Source organism: Schistocerca americana, chromosome 7 (assembly GCF_021461395.2).
Source record: "Schistocerca americana isolate TAMUIC-IGC-003095 chromosome 7, iqSchAmer2.1, whole genome shotgun sequence".
Lineage (NCBI taxonomy): Eukaryota > Metazoa > Arthropoda > Insecta > Orthoptera > Acrididae > Schistocerca > Schistocerca americana.
The window spans coordinates 296,216,945-296,242,063 of record NC_060125.1 but is presented as its reverse complement, the minus strand read 5'-3'; positions in this window follow the sequence as shown (position 1 = coordinate 296,242,063).

The following is a 25,119-nucleotide window of genomic DNA, read 5'->3' as shown; positions in this document are numbered from 1 at the left end:
GAACAGAATAGAAAAAAAGTACTTACAGCACCGAAACTTTTTTTACTTTTCAAGGTAGTCTCCTTGTAGATTAAAGCACTTGGTCCAACCATGTTGCAGTGCCTCGATCCTATCTCGAAAATGAGTTTCCTCCAGGCCTGCAAATTAGTTGTCAACTCTGTCTATCAGTTCTTCGTTTGAAGTGAATCTTCGTCCACAAAGAAAAATTTTCAGTTTTGGGAAGAGATGGGGAAGTCTGACTGAGCCATATCAGGTGAGTGTATGTGTACGTTTTGACGATGGCATTACAGCTTTATCATGTTAGGACATGGTGTGAGTGGGTATGCTTTACCTTATTTTGTCTGCACATTCCCAGCTTATATGAGAATTTATTGTTATATAGGATACTGTATTGTTTTGTAAGATAGACTGCCCACTAATTGTATATTTTTTATATTGTAGATCTGAAGGTAGTATTTACTAACTGAAACTGGTCGTCATCGAAGGACTTTATATTGAGATCAAAGACTGGAATAAAAAAAATTTGACAGAACCTGGAATGCTGTTGGTATTCGCGACTATATCGCAGCTTGTGAAACAATCTTTGGTCTTCTCGTGGCACAGTCTTTGCCTCTGTGCAGTCTGAAACATTCTTGTTGAAGTCTGGCAGATGATGGACATATTTAGTAGTGCTGTGTGGATTTGTGATTGTATATATTAGTGAAAAAGGATGACTATAATGGACATATTCAAAAATTTAAAGAATAAAAATTTTGAACAGTGTACTATTTTTGAAGAGAAGAAATTTGAGGTAAGACTGCAGCAGTGCACACCTAGGAACATCAGTTAACTTGCTCAGAACTGAGAGGATGACCTCCGCACTTCCCTGAGTCATGGATTTGCATATTAATTGATTGAGCTGTTTGATTTTTATAGAAATTCTATGTTACTTTGTACCTTTTGTTAAATCATTGTTAACCTTGTTATCCATAGTATTGTTCAAACCCATGTCATGTCTGAAGTTCACGCGAAGCTTTTCTCTGTCCATTTGAATATATATTTCACTCTAAAATCGGTGTCTTGCAATATCATTTCATAGGAATAGTTATTCTACTCACTCCGCTGTATGTCACTACGCATTATAACATGTAACAGTTTGAACATGTATTTAGAAACAAAAAAATCTAGCTTAGAGGCTGCCTGCTTGCTGTTACACTTCCGAGTAATCTGCAACAATGTTGTCAAGACACGAGGTAAGTGGAAATTTAGATTGGGGCCAGATAACTGTTTTACTTTTGTTGCGCATTTAATACAAAGTCATGCTGTATTCAGTTCATTTCACATTAGGTTCTCTAAAGTTGGGCTATATTTCAGACAGAAACAAATATACACAGCAACCTACACAATAACTGACTACATTTTAGTAAATTAGAAGCTAGTTGGTCAAATAAGGGACACAATAGTTCGTAGAAGACAGGATATAGGAACAAATCATTTCTAGTAATCTCCAGAATAGATCTATTTGCTAAATGGAAGAAAATGCCAAAACAAATACGAGTAAATAACCAAGGATGTCAGAGCGCTTTTAAAGTGTACTTGCTCGAAGAGGACAGCATCAAACATCTTTAAAAAGCAGATGAAGAGTTAGGAAACTTACAAACTTAAAATAATATGGAAGAAGAATGGTAAAATCTAACGAATGTGATACACACAGTAGCTGGAGAAGCTCTCGGTAAAAAGGAAAAGAAAGGGCCTTAAGATTTAATGAGGATACAAAGAACGGTGTCAAAGAGAAACCGGATGCTTATATAAAATACTTGAGCATCCCCACAGCTGAACATACGCAACCATATAAGGAGAAAAGAAGTATCGCTAAATTGTAATAAGAAAAGCACTCCAAGAAGAGTGGGACAGATTTGTTTGTAATATCGATAATGATGTTCATGGGAGACAACAAATGGCCTGTAAGGTTTTAAAAATTTTGAACACAACAAAAAAAGAGAAGATACAGATAAATAACATTGAAAAAGAACAATGAGTAAATATTAAAAAGGGTTATGGAATGACGATACAGCACAAGAAACTGAAATTTAAGTAATAGATGAGAATGGATTAGATGAAATACAGCCTGACGAAATAATGTTTATCTTAACATTAATTAAGAACAGAAAATCGTCAGGAAGAGATGCTATTAAAACTGAATTGTTAAAACGTGGAGAAATGATGCTATATCTACGTCTGCTACTTCTCTTAAATGAAAGATGGACGAGCAAGAGCATCCCCCAAGACTGGAACACCGATAGTGTGATATAATTTTTTTTTAAAAAAAAAAAGAGACTAAAGCCGATGCAGTAACTACAGAGGAATAACTTAATTGGACTTAGAATACTAGATATTTCCTAAGACTTTAACAGGTATAGCCGAAACGCCACTAACGTTCAATTCTTGTTTTGTCCGCCACAGTTGTCGGAAAACGCAATCAGGTTCACCTTTGATGTCATTCTTTTCAAAGTACATCTTTAAACACCTTGCTGTTTCGTCTGGTCCCCTTTTAACTGTTATTTCATCCCAGAGAAAAAACTGTCCTTGGCTATCTGCACAAGAATGGACACTAAAATTATAGCACCATATTTTACGCTTATAAAACATTGGCCCAGTAGTCAGCTTAGGCGCGGGTAGTGTCTGTTGCAAATCGAACGTGATTTCATGAACATTTTTGTTTTGCTACTTTCATTGCTTCACGTATTGCAGATTGGCCAGCTTCTGCTTTTCGATAGTGAATCTCCTGCTTTATTCCCAACGAATGTGTAAGTAGGCTGTTTAGGTTTTCTTACTGGTAACGCCACGTAGCGCTCTGTATGAAAATCACTGGCTGTGCTGTGTGCAGTCCGTGGCTGGGTGGCATTGTTGTAATATTCGCTATTGTAGTGTTGGGCTGTTGGCTGTTAACAGCGCGTAGCGTTGCGCAGTTGGAGGTGAGCCGCCAGCAGTGGTGCTTGTGGGGAAGTGAGATGGCGGATTTTTGAGACCGGATGATCTGGACGTGTGTCCATCAGAAACAGTACATTTGTAAGAATGGATGTCATGAACTGCTATATATATTATGACTTTTGAACACTATTAAGGTAAATACATTGTTTTTTCTCTATCAAAATCTTTCATTGTCTAACTATACCTATCAGTAGTTAGTGCCATCAGCAGTTTGAATCTTTTATTTAGCTGGCAGTAGTGGCGCTCGCTGTATTGCAGTAGCTTGAGTAACGAAGATTTTTGTGAGGTAAGTGATTTGTGAAAGGTATAGGTTAATGTTAGTCAGGGCCATTCTTTTGCAGGGATTATTGAAAGTCAGATTGCGTTGCGCTAAAAAAATTTTGTGTGTCAGTTTAGTGTTGATCAGAATAGGTAAAGAGCGAAATGTCTGAGTACGTTCAGTTTTGCTCAGCTGTTTGAAAATGAAATAATGTAAGAGGTTTATAAGCACAGTCACGTATAATTTTTCTGAGGGGACGTTTCATATGTCGACCCTTAGCCTCACTGGAATCTTCTGATTTTTTTCATGTAGATTGTGTAATTAGTGTAGCTATTGTTTATTGCTAGCGCGTAATCATAGAGAGAATTTCCTTTGTAGTTGTAGTTTTTCATTGTTGTACAGTAAAACAGTTGTGGCATGCATGTAGATTTGCACCAAGTATTTCGCAGCTGCGCTTGCAATTAACTAGATATTATTTTCAGTGCTATGTTAATGTGTTCTCTTATTTTTGCTCTTCAAATTGTGCTTTTCTGTGTTATCGTGTGAAATATTGTGACAATAATGGCGTGTGAAAAACGTAACACTAGGCTCCAAAGTAAACTCAGAAATAATAGTGACGACGAGCGTAGCTTATCAGAACCACTGTGTAATGTATTAACAGACATTCAAAGTAGTAATTTGGTAATAGTGCATAGGGAAATGGAGCGGGCGGCAAATAATAGTGTAGACAGTGAAACAAGTGGTGAACAGGGAAGCATTATCGATCGATCGGTCGGCAACAGCTCGCCTCAGGAATCCGAAATGACAGAACACAATATTGCAAATACTGTACACTCAGGTTTTGGGTCCTCACCGTTTTCTCAAGTGAGTCAAGACACATTTTCTGCTTGTCAAAATGTGAATGTTGCCGGTGAAAATGCACTGCCAAAAAGCATAGAGAAACTGATTCCAGACACTAATACATTATTATTGCAATTAATGCAACAAATGGAGCAAAATCAGAGACAAACACAGCAAAAGCTTCAAAACTTAGACACAATGGAACAAAATCAGAGACAAACGCAGCAACAGTTAGACACAATGGAACAAAATCAGAGACAAACACAGCAAAAGCTTCAAAAGTTAGACATAATGGAACAAAACCTTCAAACGTTAGACACCACACTTGAACAAACACGTGAAGATTTAACTATTGAGTTACATAACATTGTATCGAAATGTCAAAAAGTCTGTAATGACGTAAAAACACAAATTTGTGAGCATTTTCAACCTATTTTTTCGCGGCATGAAAATGCATTACAAAATCACGAAACACCCATAAAAGAACTGAAAACTATTGTTCATGAAAATCATGAGATCTTGCAAGCTAAAACTGACTCAGCTTCATCTACCGATTCGATTATGCAACTTGCAAAAACTCAGGAAAACTTAAAGGACACAGTAGATACTCTGAAAATTGGTTCAGAAAGACACATGGAGGAAATTAGTTCATTATCAGAGAAAGTAGTTGAACTTTCGAATCAGCTAAATAATTTATCTACGTAGGTAGATGATAATTGAATGACACAAAACCGGTAGTCTTTAATGACACAGAAGAGTTTGAACAAATTAGGAAATTCAAACAAAATCAGACTCAAATTAATACGCAACACCAAAGAGAAATCCGGGAAGTACAAGATCAGCTGACACAGGTAATACCAGAATTACGTATTTCAGAGGACACTCGCGCTCCAATACGGGAAGAGGGACACAGAAATACGGAACAGCCACAAAATAGTAACACAGGGCACTTCGGAAATTATGGCATAAATTGGCAAGGTACACCGAATTTTGAGATGGAACCGCCGAAACGACGTAACAATGAGCGACATGCAACTCGCCGACATGATGATTTTGACTATAAGCTGTACATTACTACACGTAAATTCAAAACATTTAAGAATTCTGGCAACGACATTCATCCACAAGCCTGGCTCCATCAATCCTCTCATTGTTTTCCTCCCAACTGGTCATTAGAGCACAGATTAGAATTTATGTGTGGCTACTTAGAGAATGAACCAGCTGTAAGAATGCGATCGGTCATTCACGATTGCCACAGTGAAGGAGAATTTTACCATGCCTTCCTCTCAGCATATTGGTCTCAAGCCACACGAGACCGAGTAAAACATAGCATCATAATGATGAAACATTTCGAACAATCTGAATTTTCCAGTCTTGTGAAATATTTTGAAGACATGTTACACAAGAATCAGTCCTGTCAAACCCATACAGCCCCTCAGAACTCATCCGCATTTGCTTAATCAAATTGCCTGAACATTTACGACATATTTTTTTGGCAGAACGTTGCAAAGACGACATTGAAGTTTCTCAGGGACTCTTACAACAATTGGAAATCGACACTGACAATCGCGGGACGCGAAAACAGGAACACAACAATTACAGGTCACATCCGTCACAATTCCGCGATGAAAGAAATAATAGCTGGACACGACAAGGCTATTCTTACAACGTAAATCGTGACCAAAACAGACACCACCTGTATGACAACTGCTGGCAGAATAATAGTTACAGAGAAAGATCGCTTTTCCATAGTAATGAATGTGACAGAGACAACCATAGAAACAGACAATACGGGAACCAAAATAATTATTATCAAGGGAGACAGAATAACTTAAGACGCAACGGTCCACCACGCAGTTACGATTCCGGGAGAAATTCTCCACCGCATGACCGACAAACAAGAAACTATGTAAACTACCGACAAAACGACAGACCTGAATTCCATCAGAACTGGCGAGCTTCAAACAGGTCAGGGCCTTCTCGTCAAGGTGAATTTGTAGAAGTTAGGTCTCCTAATCCCAATAACGACGCGCGCCAACAAAGAGACAGACAATGACTCGCACCGCAGGCAGCCATGTGCGCCGGCTGGCTCAGCGAAAAATAACATAGACGCTAACCTTGAGAAAAATTTTAGCATTCCTTACCGACGTATACAATATGATAATTACTTTGAAGTTGAAACTCTGCGTACTAGGAAAAGTAAAGGATTGCACCACATTTCACATGTAAAACCGTTTATTGAAAGATAATATGCTTTTTAACTTAGTCTTTGCTATAAAATCTTTCACTTCACGTTACTAGTATGCTTTGTCAGACTTAGAAACTGTTAACATGCAACAATGTTTAAAATTAACTATTCAGTCATGTACCTAGAGAAAATATTTAGACAAGTAATTACAAATGCATTGTTATAGTGAACAGAGGACACAGTGTTACTGTGTGTGTACATTCTTGCTTGTTAGTTACACGATTACATAACGTCTATAAGGCTTACATATTTAGAACATATACCAGTACTGGTAATGAGATTTTACTGCAACATTTTGGTTTACCTGAAAATACAATATGGATTTAAAGTACTTTCTGAGAGATACCAGATGATGCAGTGGTTAGTTTATTTGACAGCTACACGATTACATCACGACGCTACTAATGTGTGACACAATTTACATTGTTGCTTTTGCGGTGTATCTGTTTTATATCTGCACAGTTTTTCTGTATTATTCTGGAAAGTAAAACATGTTTTAGTAGTAACTTTTGTGGTATAGCTACAATGCGACAGCCTTTTCCGTAGCACAACAATACGTTACATTATACTACTTTCTTCATCACGGCAATAAGCGTAATAACTAAGGTATCTATATGCAAAGCATTTCACTTTTGTTTATCATGAGGTAAGTACATTGACTTCTGCAGAACTTAGCTTTCGGAGGACGATAACTACGACACTTCCACAGAGATTATCTCACAGCAAGACGCACATTTAGCGCTACAGGACACGCATTTGAGTGATTAATTTTGTACTTAAACCATTTATTTTTCAAGATTTTTGAATTACAAAGAAAGATTCTCGGGGGGTACACGCTTACTTTGTATACCATGTGTGTGGCAAGCACAAGGAGACCTAGCTAATATGGTATTTGCTTATACAACTTTACACATCGGTACCATATTTCTCCAAGAAAGAATTACACAGCTATCTGTTTATTTGACAGAGGAACAAACATTCTTTTTACTACATCAGTGACACATGTTTACACAATTACACAGTTGGATAACTTCACACTTATGAAATTGTATTTTGTCTGTATTTTGTAAACTGTTCATATATTTTTTTGGAACCATTGTGATACTATGAGAGCTTTGAATGATGTGTTTGGTATGGGATCATGATTTTTAAAGTACTTTTGAGGTAGATGACACTATTGAAGTGAGCAGAGAATTCTTTTTAGGTTTTGAAATTATTGCAGAAAGCTACGACGATTTTGAGATTTCACTGAAGTGTTATGATGTTATTATTACGATGACGATGTGTATTATGCTGTTGAGGTATGTTTATGATCAATAAGCTGATGCTATATGAGGAATCTGATTATGCTACTATTTATTATGATGAAATATTGAAGTGTCGACGCAAGATTGACGTGTCGACGAATATGTATATGTGTAATAAGGTAAGGAATAATGAGAAGTGGTTAGGGACTCAGATTTGTGAAAACGGATGTTGGAAACCAAGAATCGTACTTTAAGAGTTATGAATTGTGTGTACATGCGTGAATGTTTCACAGTGCCGACGAAAATGTTTTGGACACTGTTCTTTTTATAGGATTTTGTTTCTACAGATTTGTAACGCAAATTCTTGACCTGTGAAATTATTTTTATATGAGACTGTCACTATAGCGGAAACTGCTGTCGTAAATATTTCGGTAAGAAAGGTAAGTGACCGTGACGTAATGTGTTATGGGCGACCAGCTGTGCGAGTCGCCTGGAGAAAAATCCATTAGGTGGAGAAAAAAAGAGACCATTAACCTCGCTATTGACATTCCTTTGTAGAAAGCATAACAAATACGACACGATCAAACTTGAAAACATACGATTACGCTGTGGAGCTCGTCATTTATGATATTTACTAAAATGCCTAATGAAATTATGAGAAACATTTTACATCTATTGTCTTACTAGTTGAGACATTTTTTTGCCTTGTGAGAGGCCATTTGCCCAGTGAATGACGTTTCATATGTGGCTTTATATATACATTTGCCTATTTTGTTTAATATCTAGTTTCTAGCTGCACTGCAGCATTGTTTACAATAAAATTTAATAGATGTACTAATATAGATATTTTATGCCCTACAGATCCAGTAAATAATAACTTTATGATCTACTTAAAAAAAAAACGAGGGAGCACAAAAACACATTTCCCCTCACAGGAATTACATACATAATTTTTGTCAATGACTGGTAACTTTTTAGTGGTATAAGTTAAGGTGATGCATCAGTCTAGTGTTAAGATCTGACATAGTTATTAGACATTTCCTATCTTTACTGCAATTTTATTTCTGCTTGAACTTTGTCATGTTTAGGTATAGGTTATTGCATTTGCTGCTGCTGTTTGCCAGGCATAGTTCTACTGAATTTTGCATTGTATTAAGCTAGTTTTACTACTGTTTTATTTTTCTTGTTGCTGCTCATGGGCTGATATTAGTTGTATTTGCTTTTCCTAATTTTTATAATGCTGCTTGCTTTGCCAATTTGCATTTTTTGTCATTGCTGTTTGTGTTAATTGTTTTCTGCTGCTGCATTGCCTCGTCCCTTAGTATATACAGGGTGAGTCACCTAACGTTACCGCTTCGTAAACCACATCAAATACTGACGAACCGATTCCATAGACCGAACGTGAGGAGAGGGGCTAGTGTAATTGTTTAATACAAACCATACAAAAATGCAAGGAAGTACACTCCTGGAAATTGAAATAAGAACACCGTGAATTCATTGTCCCAGAAAGGGGAAACTTTATTGACACATTCCTGGGGTCAGTTACATCACATGATCACACTGACAGAACCACAGGCACATAGACACAGGCAACAGAGCATGCACAATGTCGGTACTAGTACAGTGTATATCCACCTTTCGCAGCAATGCAGGCTGCTATTCTCCCATGGAGACGATCGTAGAGATGCTGGATGTAGTCCTGTGGAACAGCTTGCCATGCCATTTCCACCTGGCGCCTCAGTTGGACCAGCGTTCGTGCTGGACGTGCAGACCGCGTGAAACGACGCTTCGTCCAGTCCCAAACATGCTCAATGGGGGACAGATCCGGAGATATTGCTGGCCAGGGTAGTTGACTTACACCTTCTAGAGCACGTTGGGTGGCACGGGATACATGCGGACGTGCATTGTCCTGTTGGAACAGCAAGTTCCCTTGCCGGTCTAGGAATGGTAGAACGATGGGTTCGATGACGGTTTGGATGTACCATGCACTATTCAGTGTCCCCTCGACGATCACCAGTGGTGTACGGCCAGTGTAGGAGATCGCTCCCCACACCATGATGCCGGGTCGTATGCAGTCCTGATTGTGGCGCTCACCTGCACAGCGCCAAACACGCATACGACCATCATTGGCACCAAGGCAGAAGCGACTCTCATCGCTGAAGACGACACGTCTCCATTCGTCCCTCCATTCACGCCTGTCGCGACACCACTGAGGCGGGCTGCACGATGTTGGGGCGTGAGCGGAAGACGGCCTAACGGTGTGCGGGACCGTAGCCCAGCTTCATTGAGACGGTTGCGAATGGTCCTCGCCGATACCCCAGGAGCAACAGTGTCCCTAATTTGCTGGGAAGTGGCGGTGCGGTCCCCTACGACACTGCGTAGGAACCTACGGTCTTGGCGTGCATCCGTGCGTCGCTGCGGTCCGGTCCCAGGTCGACGGGCACGTGCACCTTCCGCCGACCACTGGCGACAACACCGATGTACTGTGGAGACCTCATGCCCCACGTGTTGAGCAATTCGGCGGTACGTCCACCCGGCCTCCCGCATGCCCACTATACGCCCTCGCTCAAAGTCCGTCAACTGCACATACGGTTCACGTCCACGCTGTCGCGGCATGCTACCAGTGTTAAAGACTGCGATGGAGCTCTGTATGCCACGGCAAACTGGCTGACACTGACGGCGGCGGTGCACAAATGCTGCGCAGCTAGCGCCATTCGACGGCCAACACCGCAGTTCCTGGTGTGTCCGCTGTGCCGTGCGTGTGATCATTGCTTGTACAGCCCTCTCGCAGTGTCCGGAGAAAGTATGGTGGGTCTGACACACCGGTGTCAATGTGTTCTTTTTTCCATTTCCAGGAGTGTATGTTTTTTAACACAAACCTACGTTTTCTCAAATGGAACCACGTTAGTTTTGTTAGCACATCTGAACATATAAACAAATACGTAATCAGTGCCGTTTGTTGCATTGTAAAATGTTAATTACATCCGGAAATATTGTAACCTAAAGTTGACGCTTGAAACCTCCGACGTTCAGTTGCGTGTGTAACAAACACGGGCCACGGTCGGCGAGCAGCATCTGCAGGGACATGTTTACGATGACGACCGTGTTTACGAGGGTGGCTGTAGTGCACTGTTGTGGTTTGGTCTAGCTGTCGCAGTGTCCGCACGTAGCGCTTGCTGCTATTGTTATTCTGCATTTGTCTCCGCACGCAGACCAACTGTAGTAAACCGTGTTACCAGACCTCTGTGATAGTGTAGTGTTGTAGGAACTGTGACCATGGTGTATTCGAACTCTGAAAAGGCGGAGATGATACTCATCTATGGCGAGTGTCGACGAAATGCAGCTGAAGCCTGAAGGGTGTATGCAGAACGGTACCCGGACAGAAAGCATCCAACGTGCCGCACATTGCAAAACATCTACCGCCAACTGTATGCAACAGGTATGGTCGTAGCACGTAAACGGGTCCGTAACAGGCCCGTCACAGGAGAAGCGGGTGCAGTTGGTGTGTTATCTGCTGTTGCCATGAACCCACACATGAGTACATGGGACATTGCGAGAGCCGGTGGACTGAGTCAAAGTAGTGTCATGCGCATACTGCGCCGTCACCGCTTTCACCCGTTTCATGTGTCGCTACATCAGCAATTACATGGTGATGACTTTAATCATCGAGTGCAATTTTGTCAATGGGCATTAACAGAGAATGCGTTGCAGTTCTGCCTGTTTATCGATGAAGCGGGTTTCACAAACCACGGGGCAGTGAATCTACGGAACATGCATTACTGCTCCGTGGACAATCCTCGTTGGCTCAGACAGGTAGAGCGACAGCGACAGTGGACTGTAAATGTATGGTGCGGAATCATTGGTGACCACCTCATTGGTCCTCACTTCATTGCAGGGGCCCAAACAGCTGCAACATACATCGCGTTTCTACAGAATGATCTGCCAACGTTGCTCGAAAATCTCCCACTGGAAACGCGTCGACATATGTGGTATCAGCATGATGATGCACCTGCACATTCCGCAATTAACACTAGGCTGACCCTTGACAGGATGTTCGACGGGCGTTTCATAGGACGTGGAGGACGCATAAATTGGCCAGCCCGTTCTCCTGATCTTACACCTCTGGACTTCTTTCTGCGGGGTTCGTTAAAGGAGAATGTGTACCGTGATGTGCCTACAACCCCAGAGGATATGAAACAACGTATTGTGGCAGCTTGCGGCGACATTACACCAGATGTACTGCGGCGTGTACGACATTAATTACGCCAGAGATTGCAATTGTGTGCAGCAAATGATGGCCTCCACATTGAACATCTATTGGCCTGACATGTCGGGACACACTCTATTCCACTCCGTAATTGAAAACAGAAACCACGTGTGTACGTGTACCTCACCCCTCATGGTAATGTACATGTGCGTCAGTGAAAAAGACCAATAAAAAGGTGTTAGCATGAGGACGTAATGTGCTGTTCCAGTCTCTTCTGTACCTAAGGTCCATCACCGTTCTCTTTGGATCCCTACGTAATTCGGTGCTCTCCGATACACACGATCGAACAGTGGAGGAATGGTACTCAAGCGTCAACTTTAGGTTACAATATCTCTGGATGTAATTAACATTTTACAATGCAACAAACGGCACTGATTACGTATTTGTTTGTATGTTCAGATGTGCTAACAAAACTAACGGGGTTCCATTTTAAAAAAACGTAGGTTTGTGTTAAAAAACGTACTTCCGTGCATTTTTTTTATGGTTTGTATTAACCAATTACAGTAGCCCCTCTCCTCACGTTCGGTCTGTGGAATCGATTCGTCAGTATTTGATGTGGTTTACGAAATATATCCAGCGGTAATGTTAGGTAACTCACCCTGTATATCCGAGCTCAGTAGATTTAAGTTAGCTTAAGATGGGGTAGGCTATATAAGAGAACGAGTTGCGATGAATTGGAAGAAATGCATTGAGATGCTATAAGAAAATGGTTTGGCCAAAAAAGCATTTTGAAAGAGGATATGAACAAAAAATTAGGGTTTAGGGACAACAGGTTTAGGTAGGATTTTCTTGGAAATAAATGATGAGGTAAGATAATGAAAAATAAATAATGAGGTAAGAAATATGTGAACATCTGAATACAAAAAGTATGCTTGGATTGCATTTTTTTGGTGGAAACAAATGTTGAAATAAGAGGAAAGATCTATGGAATGAAGTTTTGGGTTGGACTGCAGTACCAAATTTTACACTGAAAACGAACCCTGTCTTTCCTTTTGTATAATTCCGCCATGTGTTTATGTACCCTTGTGTATTTGTGTTTTTCCTGTCTTTATGTGTTTAGCTAATAAGATTTATGTTGTAGAATTTTTCAAATACTATGTTATTTTCATTTGTAAAGATGTTTAGTCATTATTTATTCTGTTCTGTTTTAATGCTCATGTGTGAAGCTGATGTTTCCAAAGCTATTCTGATCTTTTATGTATTTACACATGTCATAATTCCTGGAACACTGATGTATATGTTAGTTCGATTCTTTTGTAAAGCCCGTATTACTACAAATGTTATCTGTACTGTTATGTTCTTTAATGACGTATTTTGTACCATTGTAATTGTATTCTTATGTTGTAAATTTATAATTGTATAGACACCAGCTCTTCAAATTAGGTTTCATTTCAGTGCGCACGTTTCTGTTGGTCATAATATACGCACAGTATGTGAGAAGTTGGGACTGTTAGTGCTTGCACGTGTGTTAATAATTCAGCAAGGGACTCGTTAACAGGATTGCTGGTTCTAAAGACAATTCCAAAAACTTTGTGAGTCCACAAGTGGTGGTTCATGGACTTGCTATATTGTCCACAAGACTCTTCGATGGTGATTGTGCACCTGCACAGTCGCAACGGATGGCTGCTAGCCATCTCGACAAGGACTACAGTGGGTCTGCATCTTTGATGGCCCACCAATACCATTATTTCTACAAGGACTGCATTGGGTCTGGACCTCTGGTGGCCCACCAATACCATACACTCTACCAGGACTACAGTGGGTCTGCTCTGTGATGACCTACCTACCAATATTCTTGAACTTCGACTGACTCTGCTGTGGGTTTGCTCTGTTGTGGCCCATTAGCTGTCTGCATGTCAAGAGTCAGCACTGTCTTTCCGTTGGAAGGACAAAACTACTTCTTCAAGACTGCATGGAAATCCACTACTTCCGTGTGCATTCTCTTTTACTGCTCAGACTTTGAGAAAAAAAAAACACTGCAATTTTACTGTGATGAATGATCAGGACTGTCTTTATAGACTGTGAGAAAATTTTAGCTTTTGACTAACATTGTATCAATAAGTGTGTGCATTTGATTTCTTTGTTATTGTAATTGTGAAAATTTCTTAACAAATATGTATTGGCCAGTGCCCAAAACAATTTGTAAAATTTTTTGTGGGGAACATGGGGGCAATGTAAGTAGGCTGTTTAGGTTTTCTTATTGGTAACGCCACGTAGCGCTCTGTATGAAAATCACTGGTTGTGCTGTGTGCAGTCTGTGGCTGGGTGGCATTGTTGCAATATTCGCTATTGTAGTGTTGGGCTGTCGGCTGTTAACAGCGCATAGCGTTGCGCAGTTGGAGGTGAGCCGCCAGCAGTGGTGGATATGGGGAAGTAAGGTGGCGGATTTTTGAGACCGGATGATCTGGACGTGTGTCCATCAGAAACAGTACATTTGTTAGAATGGATGTCATGAACTGCTATATATATATTATGACTTTTGAACACTATTAAGGTAAATACATTGTTTTTTCTCTATCAAAATCTTTCATTTTCTAACTATACCTATCAGTAGTTAGTGCCTTCAGTAGTTTGAATCTTTTATTTAGCTGGCAGTAGTGGCGCTCGCTGTATTGCAGTAGCTTGAGTAACGAAGATTTTTGTGAGGTAAGTGATTTGTGAAAGGTATAGGTTAATGTTAGTCAGGGCCATTCTTTTGCAGGGATTATTGAAAGTCAGATTGCGTTGCACTAAAAAATATTGTGTGTCAGTTTAGTGTTGATCAGAATAGGTAAAGAGCGAAATGTCTGAGTACGTTCAGTTTTGCTCAGCTGTTTGAAAATCAAATAATGTAAGAGATTTATAAGCACAGTCATGTATAACTTTTCTAAGGGGACGTTTCAAATGTATTTCAGTTTCGTTTTCACAGTTCTCAGTATGCTTGATGGATACATAAATTGAATCACACTGTTGACAGGTGTCCACTTTAGGGCTCTTGAACTTGTATGGAGTTCCTCGGTAAATATTCGTCGAAATTTGTCTATAGAAGCAGAACTTTTGCCTGCCAACGGACATTCCTCAACGTACTTGTCATAACAGAGCTGCATGTAATATTCGATACTTCAGTACTCTCGGGATGGATCTTTTCGAATGTAGTGACTTCTATACTTTGGAAGTATGTCAATAAATGCTTTCACATCGTTGATGAAATCCTCTGAATATTTTCTAGGATGACTGGTATGCTCATCTCTGCCATAAGAAGTAGTGTGAAACGGCACCATTTTTTAATCGTTTCACGATGTTCTCCACAAACCCTCTATTTTTCTAACGTCCATGAACGTTAAGAAATGCAAATTTGCAAACAATGACATCCTTTTCGGCAGTTTTTACTGTATATAGAATTGTTTGACTGCGTCTAGATATCCCCTGTTTTGTCTTCTTTAGGATAGCAGTTTTTGATGGTAAACAACCTTGAAAGTGAGCATTTTGAGTGTCATTGCAATTCATTTACCAGAAATTTCGGAATACTGTTTGTTTCTCTACGTCGTTGGTCAGATGGAAACAATTTTTAGGGCATTTGCATGGCTGGCCTAACCATTTTTCTCCAACAACAGTACCCTTACCTCTGTACTTCGTATACTGCTTTCCTTCATTCATTTCTACATCTGCTCTTGCACACTGCCACGTTTTAGCCTCTTTCGTCCTTTCCGTATGCTCTGATGATCGTTAAAACATGTTTAGTGTCTGCTTCATAATATAATCGTCGCTACTGTATTTATCTTCCGAGGAACATCTACCTCCAAGAAGCCTCTGAACCTACAAAAAAATCAAACTCATAAGTTTAACATTCTGCACAGTTCTAAGAATAATGAAACGTCTAAAACTATACATCTACTGTAGTTGCCATTATGTAACATATGCACTGACGTTCTACCACACGCATTCTCTAGAAAAAAAATCTTGAAAAAGATAAGCATGTGGAATAGAGAAACTCCATTGTATCTCCATAATACCGATTGCTGTTAAAAGGCTAGGTATTAACATATAGCTGCATTTACAAAAACCGTAATACTTGATAGAAAACTAATCTGGATTTCTTATTACGGCAAGTAAGTAGCGTTAAAGATATCCCTTAACATTATTAGCATCACATTGTCAAGTAAATTCATGTAAATACTGTAAAGGGACGTAACTTAACACTGTTTAGTTGCAGAAATAAATGTTCATACTTACCTGATTATCAACTCCTCTGGAGGTGCTTTCATCTTCAGGAACGTATTCCTGGTCTTTATCAGAGTCATAAGTATCCAGGTTCAAAAACTCACTGATAAGCATGTTTTTCACACGAAGATTGGACACTTCACTCTCACTTGCCAGCGTGTTTTAGGCACTTACCATTATTTACTTGCACACGAATCGAAAAAGCTGCCAACAGTGAAAATCTGAAAGTTGACAAAGTGGTGCCATCTGTCGGATTTTCATGGAGCTTTTTACTAATATGAATGAAACATGCCTTCGCTGACATTTTACAGTTAATATCTCTGTTTCTCACAGACTGTCCCGTACCATTGTTTACAGTCGAGCCCCTCAAATAATGCACGTATTGAAAACAGAATGTCAAAGAGGTATATAGCTAGACAGCACGATTCTTGTAAGTAATCTACTAGATACTGATAGCGCAGTGATGCAAGGAGATAAAGAAGAGCAACAACAGAAAGGAATTTACTTACTGAAACAAATAAGTGCAAAATCTGACCTGGAAATCTCAACAGAAAAAACTAAGACAATAGCCTTCGTGGGGAAAGAGCACGTAGAAGCAAAACAGAGATAGATCGTAAGATTTTAGAGCAAGTAGACCACTTCAGTTACCTAGGATGTGGGGTGACATATGGATACAGGAAAGATACAGAAATGAACTTAGTAAATTCAGAAGGGTATGTGAATCAATCATCAGACAGTTAAAAAAAAAACTAGGAGAGATACTCACGTTAAATTTTGCAAAACTATTAGTTTCCACACTTCTCTACATTTAAAGGCTAGAAATTATAACTGTTAAGGAAGGAGAGGCAGAGGATGATTCCGAAAACGGTGGGTACCATACCCGGCAACTTCGCTTAATACCTGAAAAGGAGAAGTGTCATTACACAATTATTGATGAATTTGATTACACCTGTTGGCGCATTTTCCAACGATGAGATAGGAGTTTTTTTAATCTTTTCGTTCTTCACTCCAAAATCCAAATGTGGCCCATTAAAGAGTCGCGGTTCTATTCAGCCACTTATGAGACGAGCTAATAATGGCGCACATGGGACATCCCAACTGGGATTAAATTGGAGGGCTTACCAGTCCCGGCATTTGAGTTACAAGCAAGGAAAACTCTCCACATGCCTTAGTGGGGAACGGCGGATTGGAAATGTAATAGTTTGTGTAGCGTCCTAGACTAAAACCAATAATGTGTGTGTGTGTGTGTGTGTGTGTGTGTGTATATGAAGTGCATATTCGTTCCTTGTGCATGTTCACGATTTATCGAACGAACTGAAGTGATTGACGTTTCCTTCAGTTCCAAACGTCGATTATACGAATGACTGAGCGTTTCCGACTGCGAGACAGAGAGGGGCAGACAGAGACATCGCCAGGGAAAACACATCGACTGGTTATCAGTGTGTGGCCTGAGTCAGCAGATCTGCGATAGCGGAACCTCTATCTATGTCAGTTCAAAACAGCAGCAGCGTAACACACGTTAACGGCAGCGTTTTCAGGAGTCTCTGGAACTATTTGTTATTCTGCTTTAGTTGTTGGTACGACTGTTTTACACTCACTTACAGCTTTGAATTGTATTACCTATTGTCTGAAACTTTTCAGATACGTTTTGTTAGTCAGCGAATGGTGTATAGGTCATGGCGCGAATAGGCGGCGTCTTTCTTATTACTAAGTATTTACAAATCTCTGTTCTTTAGTCCTATACATCTTTATCTACATCTACATGATTACTCTACTATTTAAAATTAAGTACCCGGATGTAGGATCATTGAACCACTTTCACGCTATCTCTCTACCGTTCCAATCTAGAACTGCGCGTGAGATAATGGAACACTTAAATCTTTTATAGCGAGGTCTGATTTCTGTTATTTTATTATCATGATCATCTCTCCCTGTATAGGTAGACGCCAACAAAATATTTTCGCATTCGGAGGAGAAAGTTGGTGATTGAAATTACATGAGAAGATCCTGCCTTAACGAAAAACGCCTTTTTTTAATGAGTGTCACCTCAATTTGCATATCATATCTGTGGAGCTCTCATCCATGTTTCGCTATAATAGAAAACGTTTTGCCCTTCTTTGAACTTTTTTCAGTGTCCTCCGTCAATCTCATGCAGATCCCACACCGTGCAACAGCACTCCAGGAGAGTGTAGTGTAGGCAGTCTCTTTGGTAGACTTTCATTTTTTAAGTGTTCGGGCAATAAACGACCGTCTTTGGTTCACTTTCCCCACAATGTTATCCATCTGGTGGTCCCAGTTTAAGTTATTCGTAGTTGTAATCCCTAAATACTTAGCTGAATTCACAACCTATACATCTGTAAAATTTTGTTCTTGTGGAAGTCCACAGCTTCAACGTGTTATGAGAATGTCAACGTGGTCCAAGTAGCCGTATTCTTTTTATTTTCTGTACAGTTGGCCGATTTAAATTGTAGATCATTTTCAAGTACGTAGGGATGACTGCGGTTTGTAAACATTTTTTGTTAAATCGGATACAGTCGTTCAACTTTACCATTTTTGTGAACGTCTGATGATAATATAATATTTCACCCCGTTCCATATCTGGCAAACATTTTAAAACTTTATTTTTGTGTGATTTAACACGTAACCTAAATTTGGCGGATTCCTGTTAATACTTATGAAGGTGGTTCACCTCTTACACTACTTAGAGTCGATTGTCACCTTTCGTACAATACATGTACCCTTTATAAATCATTTTGATATCAGTTTTGATCATCTGTTGAATTTAAAAGACTACAAACAATTTGAGGGCTGCTCATGCCATCCGCAGCATCTGGTGTCGAGTCACTTGTCCAAAAGGGTACTGGCGCCCCCTCTATGAGACAATGAACAAGTTGGGGGACGATCCATGACCGATCAGCCACCTCCAAGCTCACGGATGTTGATGGACGCTGCGTCCGAGGTTCTTGGTAGCCCCCGCTGAAATCATCTAACTTGGATTCTTACACAGGTATCCTTATTTTGACAGTGGGTTTTTTAACTGTTCTGACACAATACGAAAGCATGGTGCTTTCTCATTTTGAGGGTTCATGTCGTCTGCAGGCTGCTGTAGCCGAATAAACGAATCCAGGTATACCTTTTCACCGTGAGAGACAATGGCAGATGTATGACAGGCCCTACTTCCCATTGTGACGACTCCTATGGCTGCCTGTTGACACTTCCGCTATCAGCGAATGTGTAATGCCCTTTTTCTACACCCAGCCAGTACAGACACAGCATCATCTGTCATTGCGGTCAATACTTGTTGATCAATAAGGTTAAATTCAACTTATTGCCATTGGCTAGCCGCGTTTTTAGCGGTTACCGCCAGAAATGCTCATTAACAGTTACTAGGCGGCCGATTCGTGTTTCAAAATGAATTGATATCTTTGATCTTGCGTAGCACATGCGCACCGAATTAATTCCTTCAGACGTCATAGGGTTCACTTAACACATCACAATGTTTTCTCCGTTGAAAATTATTCTCTTTAATACAACTATGGAACAAACTATTATTACTATTATTGTCCAGAGATAATTCAGTGTACGGTCACTTCCCGTGATACGCTGTTCGATATCGTAGAACACTACAGTTTTAGCTCGACTCGGTTTTTAATAAGACAGTTGCTTTGGTATGATTCACTACGACGAATGTGCAAACAGGGTCTGTAATCGAAAGTCAAAGAAAGTCAAAGAAATTTACTTTTAACTAGCCCGACCTCCAACAGGGTTAACTATGTGGCGAATGAACTTAAGAGACACGAATATTTACGACTCCAACGCTAAAAGCTCGGCCATTAATATCTCAGACGCTAAACACTCCCAGGCCCCAAAGACATCCAGACGCTAAATACGCACAGACGCTAGAGGCGTTAACAATAACAGACGCTAGAGGCGTTAACAATACGTGCGTTGGATTTATATAATAGTTATGAAACAAAAAGAACGTTCGTTAGAAATTCTTTCAATAAAGCCCCTTGCTACTTTGAATGTATTCCATTTGCTCTTATTATTCTTTCATGTAATATTTCTGCTTTAAAACGAGAATTCGTGATATTACGCATATGAAATGTGGGAATCGTTCACGGCCAGTTGGATTAAATTTTAGTTTCATAAAAGATCAGATATGTAACGAAGGGTTACACAGCCACCCAAAAATGGCTACTTTATTTTAATTAAGTTAACATCATTTAAGGTAGCTGCGAGATATGCTAATATTGCGCCTATTTAGATTTTCTCTTAGGGAGTTGAGGTTCTTCGTTAACTATGTTTGACTTTGACTTGGGACTCTAGTCTCTTTTTATGTAGATCAGGGTTTTGGATCTTTGCTTGGGACCCTATTTTTTCCTTTTTTCTTCTTTCCTTTTTATGATAGAGCGGCACTATGTAACACACACACACAGACACACACACACACACACACATACACACACAACAACGCATATGAGTGGGTAATATAAATACTAGGCACAAATGTTCACTCTATGTCCATTACTGAATAGGTTAGTTTATACTAATTACACATTCCAATCTATGTATAGTCTTAAATATGTCATTAACAAACTTGGGACTTGATTGTAGTCTTGTGTGTTGTTTTGCCCCGCGAGGTGTGCGATATCCATTCATCTCGCCGCCCCTGAGCGACCGCACAGAGTGATCGTTTGGTTTCTGCAGGCCATCTGTGCGGTTGTAACAGTGGGACATGGGGAGTATCGGTAATTTTAGATTTTTATTTCTCTTCAGTTTCCATTTGCCGATTCTTCGTCTCTATTGTTAAGCTTCGTATTGCGGTCTTCGGATTGCCTACAGCTGCCGACCTTCTGCGGTTGGGTCTTCTTCTCCTTCAAATCCATCATCTGATTTACACTGATTCTGCTTGTAGACCTCCGTAATGTTCTTGATCAAATGACGATCAGAATTTCGGGTTGACATCAAAGGACAGCTCGATTCTTGTATTACGTCTTAGAGTGATGGACTTCGAGCGAATCGTTTTTGTTTGCTTGTTCTTGCTCCGGCTCTAGGTTGCAAGGCAAGCGAATTCCCGATGTCGACGCCCTCCGCCTAAGTCATGGGATGTCTCGTAGCCCACAGTTAACGTTTCCGGAGCCGTGCAGCAAAAAGATAGTCGCAACATGAGATGACAGCAGCAATGCCTCAGCAGCCTCAATGATGGGTAAGATGTCTCCACACATGCCCCAGAATGATGAATATAGGACATAAAGACATCGCATATAGACATGACATGTACGGGTAAATATAAGTCATGGCAATGTCAGTCACTAAATTTTATCCCCAGAAACCAATATTCTTGTTGACTAATGTATGCAGTGCTTCTGTCTCTCTAATAGTTCACAGCATTCATTTTCCCGTTAGTGTCAGACACTAACTGTTTGCACAAACGATATTACATTGTTTCACAGTTATTCTGTAATGGTCAAATCACTTTCATTGCCGCAGTTGGTGCTGAGATTTTGTCCTATTCAGTTTCGGGCACAATCCTATTGAATTAATGACTCCGTTACTTCACTTCCAGGTGGTTATGCCGAGATTCTATCCTATTCATTTCCGGACACAACTCTATTGAAATAATTGTCACTTCAGTGGGCAATAAGCAGCACGCCAATTTAATATGCAAATAAATTCGATAACTCATTGTGCTTTTCCTTAATCTAAGGTTTCCGTTCCCTAAAGGTTACATGTGAGGCATTCAAACAATTACAGAACCAAGTATTAACAAATTATATTAACCACAACACTATTAAACAAAAAATACATTTATATCCACTAACTTCAGAATATTATTAAAACAATAAATCGTAATATTATTAAACTATAAAAACCTACTTGAGTAAAGCTTCTCATTCAGTGTTCCATTAACTGTCACTAAAGGTTTGGTTCAAAACGGCTCTGAGCCCTATGGGACTTAACTGCTGTCATCAGTCCCCTAGAACTTAGAACTACTTAAACCTAATTGACCTAAGGACATCACACACATCCATGCCCGAGGCAGGATTCGAACCTGCGACCGTAGCGGTCTCGCGGTTCCAGACTGGAGGGCCTAGAACCACTAAAGGTTTCATCCATAATTTTTTTTTCAAATCTTTGTGTGGAAACAAACACTTGTTTGGTCCCCATTATCTTCATTAGCTAACAAAGGCTTCCCTCACGAGGAATGCGAATGATCCGGTATGGTCTGGCGTAAACATGTTGCTATTTCTCGTTTAACCTATTAAGAGCCTATGACATACGTCACAAATAGGCCCAATTTACGATCGAATTTGGCTTTCCTTAGTTGCGCAGGATGCTTTAGTGATTCACGCAAGTCATCCAACAACGATTTACTATCTTTGTTTGGTTCAACCAAGATCGGTAAGGAAGGTTTAATCCACTCATTATATTCCGGCTTGTTGTACATTATCTCCGGTGGAGTATGCCTGGTGGATGAGTGTGGCATGTCATTGCGAAAATCTTCAAAGACCAACACTTACTCTAACCACTTATTTTCTTGCGTTGCAACATAAGAACGAATAAATCGGTTAAGGTCTCTCATTGATAAGTTCAACTGGCGACGATTCCGCATGATATCGTGATATCAAGGTACGCTTTATGTCGAATTTTAACATACACTCCTTCCAAGCCTTGCTCGTGTAATATGATGCATTATCTGATAGAACAGCACTCGGCTTACCAGCCTTATCTATATAGCCTTTAAGTAAGTGGTTCAACACAGGCTTAAAGTTAGTAGATCTTATTGGGTACATTTTAACTTATTTTGAAAACAAGTCATAAAAGGCAATTACATATTTAAATCTACATTGTGCAGTCGGAAGTAACCCGATCACATTACAAGAAGCGATCGCTAAAAATTCTGATAGAACTATTGGGTGTAGTACTAACTTTGTGCTGTAATTAGTAGGTCTTACCTCTTGACAAGTGTGCGCATCTTAATAAATCCTTTGCGTCTAATTTGAGGTGAACACTCCCGTCAGATTTGTCTACTGCATAAGAGACTACTAAATGGTGAATTAGATGGTTTGATAATGCCCCATTCTAACATTTTCCTGATCTCCTTTGTGATCCTTTCCTTTTTGGCCCACGGAACAGAGCAAGAGGCTTTACAATAAGTAAGACGTGAACAGACATCCGACTCATAAACATAATCCTTGATCATACCAGGTTTCTGATCGAAGACTTCCAGACATTCCTTTAACATGCTAGCTAATTAATTCCGCTGCACTTCAGTTAAATATTGAGATTCGACTGCTTTATTCTGGATAATGTTTTCAACGTCCGATGAGTTGTCTGCTGGTAAACTACTTAGTCCACAATTGCCATTTAAATATAATACATTAGTACCTACACAATTAATCATTCTCTGGCAGAATTTACCGTGCAATTCCACTCCCCACACCAGGTTCCAAACAATAATTTGCCTGTCTTTGGGTATGGTGCTTATCCCTTTTAAGAGGTCAATTACTGTAATTTTGTCCCTGTGAATATCCCAGATGCAAGGATAAGATAGTATAGGAGCTTAACAAGAAGGTGCTTAACAGTCTTTCCTCTTGCGCAGCCACTTCTACCTGGACCTGCGGCTTCACAGGAACGGAATGAGTGCCCAACGCACCTGACAGCGTACAGTTTGAAACTGGCAACACAAGGTAATTTTTGCTTACTATTCAAATGTTTAAACAGACGAACGCTCGTGACACTAAAAGCCGCTTCAGTATTGAGCAGGATATTTACAGGTTCGTTATTTGTTGGAACTTCGGCCATTGCCTGTATCATTTCAGTAGGATTTATTCTATGCCCACACGGACTTCCTAATAATTCTTCTGGAATGTCCATCCCATCGTTGGATCATAGCACTCTTACTTCTAATGATGTTTCGCCTTTCTCTTTAAGACTAGCCACTTCCGGAAGTTGCAAAGAGGCTGGCTCTGTTTGTTAATTCAGTTGTCCAGTCATTATTCCCCTGCTTTACAAGTACCACTCATAGTTCCGAGCCGCCCATTCACGGTCTTGATTACACGGCCTATTTTCAGTTTTATTTATCATTTGAGGTGGCATGTATTGCCCTGCCGCCTTTATTATTTGTTTTCAGATGCTGTCCATGGGAAGGCCGATTGATTGCCCCGTTGGACGTGTCTCATGTTATTATGCTTCAATGGCATATTGTGATTATCACATTTTCCCTTCCGTGTGTAGTTGAATGAAGCGCTATTTGTGTCGTTCGCTCTGTGTCCATAATGCTTATTTTTGTTTTTTTAGGAATAACCTTAACGACAAAATTGGTGATTATGAAGCAGACAAATTCTGCAATTTTGAAAGCAAAGTAACACGTGACGGACGAAGCAAGGAGGACATGAAAAAGAGACTAGTGCAGCCAAATAGCGCTTTTCTGGTCAAAATAAATCCAATCCCTAGGCCTTAACTTGTGGAAGAAATTTCTGTGAATATACGAATACGGAAGCACTGGCAAAAACAAGGGGAAGGATGAAAGGATATGTATTAAAACAGAGGGACTAAAGGGAGCTCTAGAAGCCACAAACTGTGGGGGCAGACAATAATTGCAGTGCATCCGGCAAAGAACTGAGGACATAAGGTATAAATGCTGCTCTCAGATGAATAGACTGACACAAAGAGGAATTCGTCACGCACCACATCAAACCAGTGGTAAGACTAACGACTCAAAAGAAAAAGAAAGTATATCCGTCTACACGCTGTTATAACCCACGATAGTGGCCGGTGGCCCCTACAAACAACAGATTATTGCTCATAGCAATTTTGTGGCAGCGGTGTTCTACAAATCGAGGTACACGATGATACATGGATTACCGTGCCAGAACTACTTCCAGGAGGGCCAAACGACTGGCAGTCATAAAAAAGTACGGTGATAACTGTATGTTTTGGCCATCTTGCTTCCCACTTTCAGTTCGGCGCAAGTTCTGATATCTCAAATATCATTCTCCAACACAACACCTAGCCTTAATTCAAATCCTCATGAACTTATTGCTGTATAGTCAGCAACCACAACTCATTTCACTTCTTCGTT